The following is a 13148-nucleotide window of genomic DNA, read 5'->3' on the forward strand; positions in this document are numbered from 1 at the left end:
TGGATAAAGAACATGTGAGGGATGTGAGTGTGTATTCTTTTTATGGCTGAGTAATATTCTTCTCCATATATAAAATATTCCATTATTATATATAATAAAATATTACTCAAATATATATAATGGAATATTACTAAAACAATATATAATGGAGTATTACTCAGCCATAAAAAGAATGAAGTCTTGCCATTTGCAACATGAATGGGCCTTATAATAAGTTAAAGAAGTCTGACCAAGAAAGACAAATAATACGTGATTTCACTTATATGTACAATATTAAAAAAATGAAAAAAACAAAAAACAAAAAGAGATTCATGGACATAGAGAACAAACTGATGGTTGCCAGAGGGAAAGGTGGCAGGAGGAATGGCAAAAAAAATGAAGGCTATTCAGAAGGCACCAAGTTCTAGTTATAAAATAAATAAAGTTGCCAAAATGTAATGCACAGCAAAGGGAATATTATCAATAATGGTTATTGGACTTATGCTGATCATTGTGTAAGGTATATAGATGTTGAGTCACTGCGTTGTACACCTGAAACTATTATGTTTTATGTCAACTTTAATAAAAAACGAGTAAATCTCTGGCTGGGTAGCACAGTTGGTTAGAGCACCGTCCTGATATGCCAAGGTTGTGGGTTCAATCCCTGGTCAGGGCACATACAAGAAGCAACCAATGAAAACATAAATGAGTGGAACAACAAATCTCTCTCTCTCTCTTTCTCTCTCTCTCTTGCAAATCAATTTAAACAAACAAAAAAAAGGCCCTGGCCGGGTAGCTCAGTCCCCATACACCAAAGCTGCAGGTTCCATCCCCAGTCAGGACACGATTACCTTACCTACCACACACACAAAAAAAAATCTAAATTGAAAATGAAGAAACTACTGCAACACTGAACTAACTACATGAATGATCCTCACAAAGAACATTGAAAACAAAATCAAGTAGAAACAAAAGTATAAATACAAGTCCTTTTAAATAAAGTCCAATAATAAGCAAACCTAAACTATGTTAAACAGGGATACAAACATAGGTATTAAGTCTATTAAAAAAGCAAGAATATGATTTTTCACAAAAATCACAAGAATGAATTCTTTGGGGGTAAAGAAGGAGGATGATATCAGGGGTTTCTGAGGTGCTGGTAATGTTCAATTTCTTCACCATTTGGCTTTATAATTATTCTTTAAAGATATGTTTTATGTACTCTATGATTAATATATCTAATGCAAAGAACAACAACAAGTAATGTAATAATATAAACCAGAGGCAGGGAAAGCCAGACACAAAATAGATCAGGCAACAACCACCTAGCAGTATGACAGACAGCAGGAGACTGTCCCATCATTGTAATAATGGTGAAGAGTCAGTAAACCTGTGAGTTGAAAAGGGGGCAGAAATCTTGATTGAAAGTAAAGAAATAGGCTTAGAATCACATACACAATTTACAATGTCTTCCTATTAGGCTATGAATTTTTTAGTTCAAGAGCAGAACTCTATTCATCTTTGTATTCTTAGTACTAATACTTATCACAGAACAATCTTCCAATAAATTTTTAATGAATGGAAGAGAGAATGAAATGTGCTTCATCTCTTATATGGCTGAATGAATTAAGTAGTCCTCAAGCAAATAACTGAGAGTCAATCTGAAAATATAATCATTCAATAAACTGTTATGAATACATTAAAGAGTAGAAAGAAGTATAATGCATGGAGTAGGGTGATCATACAAAGCTTCTAGAGGGGGTGGATAGGATTTATAGTGGTTTGGTAGATTGCAAAATAGCCACAAATTCCTTCCATTCCTCTATACAAGGAAATAGTCCAGCCATTGTTAACATAATGAGAACAGTTTGCACAACACTGATGTAACCAGGCAGCTAAGGAGAGTGGACTGGAATGCGCATGCGTGAACAATGAAGACTTCACTGTACAAGTCCGTGGGGGTGGTAAATGCCCTTGAATGAGCATGTGTATTGTGTAGCTGTTGCATTCAAAATTACTGAACAAGCAGAGCAACAAATCTGCATCCAATTTTGCGTTAAACTTGAACATTCATCCACAGAAACTATTCAAATATTCAGAAGGCCATAGCTACGGGCAACTGGTGATCGGCAGCTTCTTCACAACAATGCGCCCACTCATGTATCATGTCTCATGCAGAGTTTTTGTGTGAAACATCAAATCACCCAGGTGACTCATTCCCCCTATAGCCCAGATTTGGCACGTTGCGGCTTCGGGCTTTTCCCAAAACTAAAATCACCTTTGAAAGGGAAGAGATTTCAGACCGTCGATGACACTGAGGAAAATACGATAGGGCAGCAAATGGCAACTGGCAGAACTGTGTGAGGTCCCAAGGTCCCTACTTTGTACATAGGACAATGATGCCTCAGTCCCCTTCAATGTTTCTTGGATGTTGTATCTTCTTCAATAAGTATCACTTTCATATTACTGGCTGGATACCTTCTGGACAGACTTCATGTATCGTATTTTTCACTCCATACGACACACTTTTTTTCCCCCAAAAGTAGGGGGAAATGTCTGTGCATCTTATGGAGCAAATATTGTGTCACAGACCGTGATGTGTATTATCTGACCTGTCAGCAGTGGCAACAGCTGTTAGAAGAGGAAGCGGCGGGCCCACGTAAAACCCCTGGGGATGCTTAAATGTCCCACTTTACTGCTGAATCTCAGGGCATCTGGTCAGTTGTCCTCTGCCTCTGCCCATCACCCGGGACCTGGGAGAGTGCAGAGAGCCTCCTGGCACTCCCAGTTACAACCACTGACCTGTCCAATCAGCTGAGGCTAATAACGGGTATGAGGCACAGTGCCAACTGCCAATTGTCTTTGACACTGGGTGGTGTTGAGTCAGTAGAATCGCCTCCATTCAGCAATCACTGTTTTCTTAAGCTCTGCCAATCACAAGAGGCAGATTGGTGGAGCTGAAGTAACATGTTCTTGGCTGGCTACAGGCTCTGTTAGATGCTACAGCTGTCTCGTCTACCTCCATACTGTTTCCAGTGCACACCAGATTTTTATGTGAGGAGGTCAACAGTAACTGGGTGAGCAGCCATAAATGTTGAAGTTTGTAGTATATAAAGGGAGTTATGGTGGGGTCAGTATTCTAGTAGTAACACAGGCACGGAGGGGATTAAGAGGTATCACTAGCCATAACAGGCACTGGGTGTAGTCTACCAGAACCTGTAACAAGGATAGTGAAACTCTCAGTGACTGTTACAACTAGTAATACCTCTTAACTCCCTCAACGCCTGTTATTAAAGGCCCCCATAAATTCTGACACTAGCAATGATTAGTTCTTGGGGTTCCCAGAAAACTAGAAGAGTACTTGAACCTTAAAGTTTCTCCTCATTTGTTAATGACAGTGATGATATGATGGTTCTTAATACTGCTGTTGAATTGACTGCTGTTCACTTTACATGGTTGAAATATTACTGTTATACTTTATTAAATAATTTAGTACACCATTTGGTTCAGAATATTTTGTTTTGTTTTGTTTTCCTCCTCTAAACCTAGGTGCACCTTATGGTCAGGTGCATCTTATAGTTCAAAAAATACGGTACTGTACTTCCCTTTACAATGTGACCTTGCTGCAACTCCATCAAGAGATCAGGTTTCTTTCTCCACCCTGAAAATTAGGGTTGGCTCTGCAACTTGCTTTGACCAATGAGACATCAGCAAACATGACCCAGAAGCTTGAAAGCACTTCCGCACTGGAAACTTGTTCTATTGGTCTGGTTTTGGAACCCAAATTGTGAAGAAATCCAAGCTGCTTCACTTAAGTAAGCCCAGTCAAGATCTCCATTTCATTGAACCCAAACTGCCAACCAATGGAATAGTTAATAAATGATTGTTGTTTTAACCTCTAAATTTTGGAATAGTTTGTTTCAAGGCAAAAGCTAATTGACTGAGGAGGTAAGCAAAGCCACAGAAGAGGAAACAACACAACATACAAGTGTATGGGTAAATGAATGCATAGATGAGTCTCAATGGCAAAGAGTTCTGATTGTGAAGAAAGAATACATAGGCCTGAAAGGTAAACTGAGTTAAGACTAAAATTCAGGCTAGGAATAGGATGGATTTTATTCTATTTCAGTAGACAAGGGGGAGCCACTGAAAGACTTCAGAGCAAGGAAGAATATAATGGAAGAGGAAAGAAAGTCCAGTTAAGACTACTATCATCTAGAAAGGCTGAAGTAATGAAACTCAATATTCTCCTATATTTGGGGGAAGCTAGATAATTCACTAAATAGATAACAGCATGGTTTTATAAATGCCATATATAGTTTACGTAAAACTCTGCTCTTTAATAGAAAAATAAATTTATTTTTACCTACAATTTTAATTTCAATGGGAACAGTGCTAGAATTAATCATCAGAAGAGATTATGAGGTGTCAAAAGAGTAAGAAAATATTTTTGACTCTAGACTTCAGCGTAAAGATAGTATAGGGATTTCTAATGATACCATAACTGTGAAATATGACTCCTCTTTGAGATTTAAATATACCCACTAGACCATTTCAGCTTCTGACCTCTACAGTGTAATAGGGACAAGATTTATCCTCCTACCTCAATCACCTAGAAAGACAGACAAAATGAATGAAAGAATGGATTTTAGACAAGGGACAACAGGCAGTGCAGAACAGGCATCCACAAGAGAAGGGAAATAAATGAGCTAAGCTTACAGTTGCCTCCACCTCACTGCCTAGAGAGTTTCCAGGCCACAGCACAGAAATGGGGAACCCAAACGAAGTCCAGCAGTCTCCATGAGTTTAGGAGACAGATTTGAAAGTTTTGGGGAGGCCAAGGCAGGGCAGAACACTGGAGAGAAGAGAGTTGCACAAAGAATGAACTAATGCTATCTAGAGAGGGTTCTCCTTAAGGCTTTGGCTGGGTACTTATCAGTGCATGTGTGTGAAGAAATGATCAAGGCCAGGGAAAGGACCACTAGAAAGGGGAAAACAGAAAATTTGTGATGTTCACATAGGGCTGTGAATAATTTGCCTACTCATCAGAGTGGAAAAGACCTTCAAAAACATCAAGGGCCTTGCCCTAGCCGGGTGGCTCAGTTGGTTGAGCATCATTCCAAAAAGTTGCCAGTTCAATTCCTACTCAGGGCACATACCTAGATTACAGGTTCAATCTCCAATCAGGGCACACAGAGAAGGCAACTGATCGATACTTCTCACATCGATGTCTCTGTCTCTGTTTCTCTCTTCCCCTACTCCTACCTCCTTCCTTCCCTCCCTATCCCTTTCCCTTTCCTTCTCCCTCTCCCTTCCTCTCTAAAATCAATAAACATATCCTCAGTTGAGGATTTTAAAAATATATTTCAAAAAAATAGAGAGTCTTAAATGAATCGAAGTATTTTTAAATAACTATATCCCAGAACAAAGAAAAAGAACAAATATATTCAGCACATAGTAATTTAAAATCACAACGTCTAGAAACGAAACAGAAATTACCAGGACTGCAAACAAGGAGAAATATCACTCAATAACAACAGACCCAGAAATGCTACAGATGACAGAATTGGCAGACAAGGACTTTAAACAGCCATGATAAATATATTCAATACAATATGGTAAAAAAAAAAAAAAAAAAAAAGAGAGAAAGAGAGAGAAAAGCATAAGCATAAATAGAGAAATAAAAGATTTTTTAAAAAATTAACTTCTAGACATGAAGAATATATATCTGAGACTTTAAAATGATATACTGGATGGGATTAACACCAGATTAACCACAGTGGAAGAAAAGATTAGTGAACTTGAAGATACAGAAAAAGACTATCCAAAATGAAAAAGAAAGACAGAAACCAAACAAAGTATCAGTGAGCTATAGGATAACACCAAAAAGCCTGTATACATGAAAATGAAGTACCAGAAGGAAACATGTTTACCCTTTTATTTTGTTGTCAGTTATTGTAACCAAACTGTCTTATATAAAATTTCTCTCCACTTCCAGTAGATACACACTTTAATTTCTGGAAATACTTACTGAGCCCAGAGAGATTCCATGCTGGGGAAAAAGAAACTGAAGAAAAAGATATCTGAAATTTTCCAAATGATGAAAATTATAAATACTATACCAAACACCCCCAATTATTAAAGTAAAAGGTGAGATGCTTTCAAAGTCACCATGATCTGTTATGCAAATAAATATTTAGAACACCTGATCTACATTCCAAAAATAGATTAAAATATAGTTAGATGCAGAGTGACTATCTCATATATCTCAAGTCAAAATAATACATTTTTCAATTATAAAAAATTAATTAAATTATGCTTTAAAATAAAAGAAGCTGAGGTGCAGATGCATGTTTACAAAGAGTACACACCAGCTAAGTTTTTAAGACATCTATTATAATAATACTAATGTAAGCGACAGAAAAAAGGGTAAGAATAGGAAAAACCCTGTGGAATTTTGTTTTTGTTTTAACCCATAGGTTTTAGCAAGAGCTTCTCTAAAGTTAGTAAAAAGAGACGAAGATATGTGAATAAGTCTATTTTGCAGATAGCAAAAGAGAAAGAAAATTTAGTGACTGCTCACTCTTCAACTGTTCCTTCTAAACTTCCACAGGAGGTAAATTATACTTCTAGCAGCACAGAATATCTCTGTACTCAATAAATACATTCAAGAAAGTAAAATAGTTATTAAAGAGACACTTTACAAGTCAGCATGGTTACAATTACAGATGACAGAAAAAAAAGTGTAAACAACCTAGTTCTCCTTTGCCTGGCTACCACACTAACAGCACATAAACAAATTCTTCTCTTACATAAAGTACAGTGTATTTACATAGCCAGATTGTAAGGAAAATACTAAATAAATAAGATCCTTCCTTAGGTAAAATGTACTATAGCTCGATTAACCAAACAAAGAATGTGTCTATGAACCTCTAAGACAAAGACAAAAAAAAATCAATACAGAACCTTCTCTGTAATGATAAGTCATTGTAACTGGATTTAAAGTATATTAATTTCCCCTTTTTAAAAATAGCAAAACTGAGGCAAAGACAGGTTAAGTAATAAGGTCCTATGATATGTTATACTAGAAATGAGAATAAATTCAAATCTCATACTGAAACATAATAAGCAGTTCATAGTCATTTGTTTAATAAACATTAATTTAAGAGGTTAGTGGCTATACTAACCTCATTTTGTAAACCAGAAAGTATATGCTAGCATATAAAGGATTTTTTTTTCTGATTTACAAATGCATTTATGATTTTTAAACTTACAAAGATATTTAAATTATATCCTAATTACTTTTACATTTACTATCTCGCCTATATACTGCTGGACTCTAGCTACAGAGAGACTCCAGCTTCATACATGGAAGACCTTTCTTGTAACCATACCTACCCTCCTACTGGTAATGCCTAGTCTTAACTTAGGAGGTTCAAACAGAGTATGAAACATAACATAGGAATTGTGTCAGTACTTAAACAATGAGGCCTGGGGAAACCCAAAGTAGAGACCCATATTGGAGAGAGATGTGGAGTTTTCAAAATGTTCTGGCATTTTAAAAGGATCTGTCTAAAGCTGTTTCAGGAGTTATGTGAACATTTAATATTTATTTAAAATTTTAAATTTAAAAACATTTTTAATTATTTAACTACTTATAGCTCTAATATATCTACTAACCTCCGAATCTGGTAGAGTATATAGAATAAACTTGAAAAGTATTATTTTTATGGTTGATAAAACAGAAAACTACCTTCCTGAATCTACCTCCCAGACGGTTAGGTCTATTTGTTAATATGTTCATGTGGTTGTCTGCACTTTGTTTTCATAATACTTGGAACAGTTGTAACTCCTTGTTCTACAACTGTCTGCTCCCACTGTCTTATAAGCTCCAAAAATGAGATCATTTCTGTCTTGCTCACTGCTAAATCTCTAACCCCTAGCACAGTAACATGGCAGATGCTTAACAAATATTTAATAATAAATGGATGAATCTATTGCAATGGTTCTAAAGCAATGTAATCTGGTTCAGAGAGGCTAACTTAAGGAGGTAGCAGTGGAAATGAAAAGGAGAGGTTTTCTGTTTGTAGAACCAAGAGAAGAGAAAGTCAAAAATAAAAGAAAGAAATTAGATTTTTGAGCTTAGATGACTGATTAAACAGTGATACTTGCATTTATAAAATTAAAGAAATTAAAAGATGACTTTTGTCTTAGACCTGTTGAATTTTTCAAGTGTTAGACAAGGAGCAGGAACAAAGTCCTAATGTACTTATATCTACCATGTGATTTAGCTTCCAGATGATCTTTTCAAATCAAATTTTATGGGAAGTAAGGATCATATTTTTCCCTTTAATTTCTCATTTTTTCCTACCTTATGCCCCTCATCTCTGCCTTATATGTCACTGAAAAAATGTTAATAAAACCATTTTTGAGCCCTGGCCCATGTGGCTCAGTTGGTTGGAGTGCCATCCCAGGGGTTCAATTCCAGGTCAGGGCGCATGTCTGAATTTCAGGCTTGATCTCTGATCTGGGAGCATATGGGAGGCAACCCATCCGTGCTTCTCTCTCGCATCACTATTTCTGTCCCTCTAAAAGCAATTTTAAAATGTCCTTGGGTAAGGATTAAAAAAAAATTTTTTTTGAGATATTTTAAAAAGTAAGGCACTTAGTGGGTCAAAGGGGTAAAAAAGAGAGGGAGCTTTCCAAATTTAATCCAAAATATACAACACATGTGGAAATCAATGTCAGACAAATATTAACAAAATACAGTATTCAGATGATTATATGGCTATAACAAGATAAAGAAAACAATGGAAAACCATTTTTTTAAAAAAGGCAACTACCTGACACTGCAGAAAGAAAAAAAGACAAGTATAACAATAATGAGAAAAGCGTTTTGTAAAAACAGATAAATTGGCAAAAAATTTTCTAATTCAAACATTAAAAATACTGATTCTTATCTTCAATAAAAATGCAAATTTATCTGTTAAAAAAATACTGATTCTTAAAACAAGATTAGGTTAGATCTTGACAACTTACCAAGGGGAGCCAAGAAGCTACTAACTACCCCCCTATTCTTCAGAAGACAGTGTAATACCCCAGATTCTTTTCAAAAAACACAATTTTTTACCTTGAAAATACTGACTAATTGAAGTAAAAGCAAACTCCTTCATATAATAAAAAGCAACTACCAACATCCAGAAAACACCAAGGATCTTACATACAAAGGTTAAAAAAGAAAAAATCACAGAAAAAAATCCAAAATGTTCACAAAAGTTCGTCAAATAACATAAATGAATATAAACATAAAAGCCTGCTTAAAAATAACCTGTTTAAAAAGATGAAAATTGCCCTGGCTGTTGTGGCTCAGTGGATTGAGTGCCAGCCTGCAAACCAAAGGGTCACTAGTTTGACTCCCAGTCAGGGCACATGTTTGGGCTGCAGGCCAGGTCCCCAGATAGGGGCACATGAGAGGCAACCACACATTGAGGTTTCTTTCCCTCTCTCCCTTCCTTCCCCTTTCTCTAAAAATAAATAAAACCTTTTTTTTTTTAGGATGAAATTTGCTGGCAAAAGTGACATTCACATTAATGGAAACAGTATAATTCAATTTGTATTCTAAATCTACAATCAAGGACCACCAGATATGAACGTGTTGTATTTATGCTCAAAATTTAGCTCTAAAAAAACTCAACTTTTCATATTCACTTAAAGGCTCTTTTATCAAATATGAAAGTATGGCACCTAATCTGAAAGTACTGTGTATTTAAAGCACAAAAGCTATAAAAGGATTCCATCCACTGAAGCCTGGAGGGAAAATTACCACTGCCATCACTATTGTTTACAATATACTGGATAATAACAGAAGACAACAAGAAAGTAAAACAGTATAAATATGTTTAATTTAAAAGTCTATAAATATTGAAGATGTCCCACAATATTACTAATCAAATAACCTGGCATAGCTCCAGCTATATTATGAGTCAAAATATAGCTCAAAAAGATCAAAAGGAAAGAAAAAGGATACATAACTATAGTAATTTTGAGTAACATGCATTGAAGTTGTAAAGACTGCCACATATCTATAAAACAATTTTTCTATACAAGACTGTTTTAAGTGGGGAAGAAAGTAAGCTATATTCCCCATTAATTCTCAAAGGCAGTTTTATTTTGCTAATCAATTCAGCCTCCACTAATTCAATAATGGTCATTACACATTTTTCCTTGTTATATATTGCTTTTTTCTTTAGGCAACATTTATCATCTCTTGAGTTTCTGAAAATTAAGAACCTGAAAGTGTCTTAGTTGGGTTGTTCCAGCTCAAATCTCCCAAGAGCTGTAATCAAGTAGCCATGTCTATATATTATTTTTTAAGTTATAAAATTTATAAAGAATCACCTGTCCCCCTCCCCACCAAAGTTAAATTTAAATTCCATGATCAGGAGAATTCAGCTCTGTAATATTTGTTTACATCGAAAAGCCAACATTCTATCACTAATTGTTACATTTTAGGGCATTTTTTTTTTAATGTAAAATATCCTCAAAAGTTGTCTAAATTATACCAACTTCACTTCTAACACTATTTTTAAAGATATTTGAAGCCCTATATAATTGAGTTCAATTTGCTAATGCAAATGAGCCTAATCTCGTGAAGATTTCCTGAGGCATGAAAATCATCAGTATTTAAAAATAAGTGAAAAGGCACCAAAATCTTAAGTCATGTAATACGATAGAGAATTCACTAAATTATGTACTAACCACTGTACAAGATGCAAGAGATGTTATTCTTAGCCTCCTAAAGATCAGATTTGTTTCAATTTGATTATAAATTAATATAGCTAGGGACTTCCAATTTCTTTCTGCTTTCCTAAAAGAGGAAAAGGTGTCTCCTAACATTCTATCAAAAAGGAAAAATGTTACAGAAACTTTCCTTTATAGCCATGTTTCAAACATCCCTTTCAGTGCCTTGATAAAAATGTACCATACAGGAAAACATAAGCTTCTAAATTAGGGGAAACTCCTTTCAGTATGTTTTCATTTGAATAGTTCACATGATCCCATTGAAGTACATGCACTCAATATTTGAAGATTTTTTAGTTAAGATGAATTCAAGATGTCATATTAAGTAATACCTGTCATCATTATTTCTTTATAAAAAAATAGGAAAAAGAATACATAGCATTCAATCCCCTCAATACTTTAAATCTCCCATCTTCCCTTCCCTCCCCACCAAATCAACGTTATTCTATTCCATTTAGCCAAAAGAAAACAGCAAACACATTTTTGTGGTCTCTCCCGGCAAGTCAATAGTTTAGAAACCAATGCAACTGCTATTAATGGCTCATAACCAAAAACTGTTAACAAAACAGAGTGGTATCCTCCCTGTGTCTGTCTGTGTGTGTGTACATGTGCCCATTCATAATAATGTGATCCTCGTACATGTATACAAAAACTCAATTTCTATTAAATACCAAAACATCTTTATATAATGCACAGGTTACAATAAAACTGCCCTCTTTTAATGTTCAAAGAAAGAACCATTTGTAAAGGTAGCGGTGAGAGCAGTTAATACGGGACTGCTGCCACCTATCAACTTTAATGCAAAGCAAAGTACAACTCAATGTCATTTTTACCTCTAATGCAGCCACGACTGAAACAAAATTAACTTCACTGTGGGATACTGTATCCTGGCATCCCAATGGATTATTTACTTCTCGGATATGCTGTGTCCCTTCCACAGCAACCCAAGGTGTCTACATCATCTTAGTCAAAGCAAATGACGAGGAAATCCCTCAGGTCATTACTTCGCATTCTAAGTAATAAGTAAGTCAGGGCCTTCGTTTTCGCTACTACACAGCAAACATTTTATAGGCCCATGCCCCCTGTTACTAGATTTGGGGAGGCGAGGTAAGGAAGAAGTGCTTAGTATAGCTTGAGAAGCCTGTTCAGTCCTGGTACCAGAAGCAGCAACAATACAAGTGATATATGGGTCACCCACAGAGAGAAACAGAACGAAGCTTCGTGACCCTCCAAGTTCAGCGAAGACACCAAAGCCTCTGGGGAAACGGGACACAAGCCTTCGGGGACACTGGAGAGAACCAGACGGTCTCCAAGGTGGACTGACTGGGTCTGGCACATGCCCGGGGTGTGGGCAGCGATCGAATGGTCTTCCGTCGCCTTTCCCTCCCCACCAGGGTCTGTGTCTTAGCTAGGGGGGCAGCCAAAGGGGTGGTCACAACTGGGGGAGGGCGGAGCCCGGAGCTCCACCGGCCGCGCCCCGGGGGTTTAGGGGGGTGTGTCCTACCTGGGCCGTGGCGGACGCAGGGATTTCGGGTGGAAGGCTGGCGTCAGCTCAGAGCCGGGAACCGCAGGGGTCAACCCTCCGCTGGAGGGACTGCCGTTGCCTGCCCATCCCCCGCCAACTAATGCGGCGGGACCCGAGCGCGGCTTCGAGGCCGGCCGGCCAGCCCCCTCCAGTACCGTCCGCGTTTACTGGCGGCAGCGACGACGGCTGCTGTTGGTATGGCTGCTGCTGGCCACCCCACGCCGCTGCTCTTGTGCCAGCCCCCGCGCCTCCTGCCGCCGCCGCCGCCGCCTCAGCCTCACTGCTCCCATCGCCGCTGCGGCGACTACTGCAGCACCCGCTGACCCGACCCGACGTTACTCTCCCCCTTCGCAACCCGATACAACCTAACACACTAGCCTTGCCAGTGCGTACGCCCACCCCTCCGCCACGGGTGCTGATTGGAGAGCGCAGCACAAGTCCGCCTTGTCGGTTGGCTGATCCCATTGCCTACCATGAAGGGGGCGGAGAATCAGGCAGAGCCTCTCCGCCCCCCCACCGGAGAATTGCCGCTATCTTCAGGTTTGCCTGAGAGGCCGAGTTACCAAGAAAGGAGCATCACAATAGTGCCGCGCAGGCGCGCGGGAATTCTGGGCCTCGTAGTTCCAGCCACAACGGCCTCTACACACTGGTCTGGAGTGGAGAAGTAGGGCTTCTGAAACTAGTGATTGGTGCATAGTGGTGTCCTATAACTTGCGTCGTTGTTCTCTATAGAAGCGTGGTTGTGACCCCAGGGTTGGGCTTTTCGTTAGAAAATCGGAAATGTTTTGTCACGATACGAGTTGACATACTCTAAGGCAGTCGCGAAGAAGGGCCGCAAATCGTG

General features: G+C 38.0%; 1 protein-coding gene across 1 annotated transcript in view; it reads right to left on the reverse strand.

Annotated features, from left to right (window-relative positions):
• Positions 1-12642, reverse strand: part of TTBK2 (tau tubulin kinase 2) — a 134251-nt gene extending 121609 nt beyond the window's left edge. The window contains exon 1 of the mRNA XM_090270487.1: positions 12284-12642. The gene's annotated coding sequence lies outside the window, so the exon portion shown is untranslated. The remainder of the gene's footprint in view (positions 1-12283) is intronic.
• Positions 12643-13148: the final 506 nt, after the last annotated feature.

Source organism: Furipterus horrens, unplaced genomic scaffold (genome assembly GCF_987537825.1).
Source record: "Furipterus horrens unplaced genomic scaffold, mFurHor1.1.pri manual_scaffold_3, whole genome shotgun sequence".
Classification (NCBI taxonomy): domain Eukaryota; kingdom Metazoa; phylum Chordata; class Mammalia; order Chiroptera; family Furipteridae; genus Furipterus; species Furipterus horrens.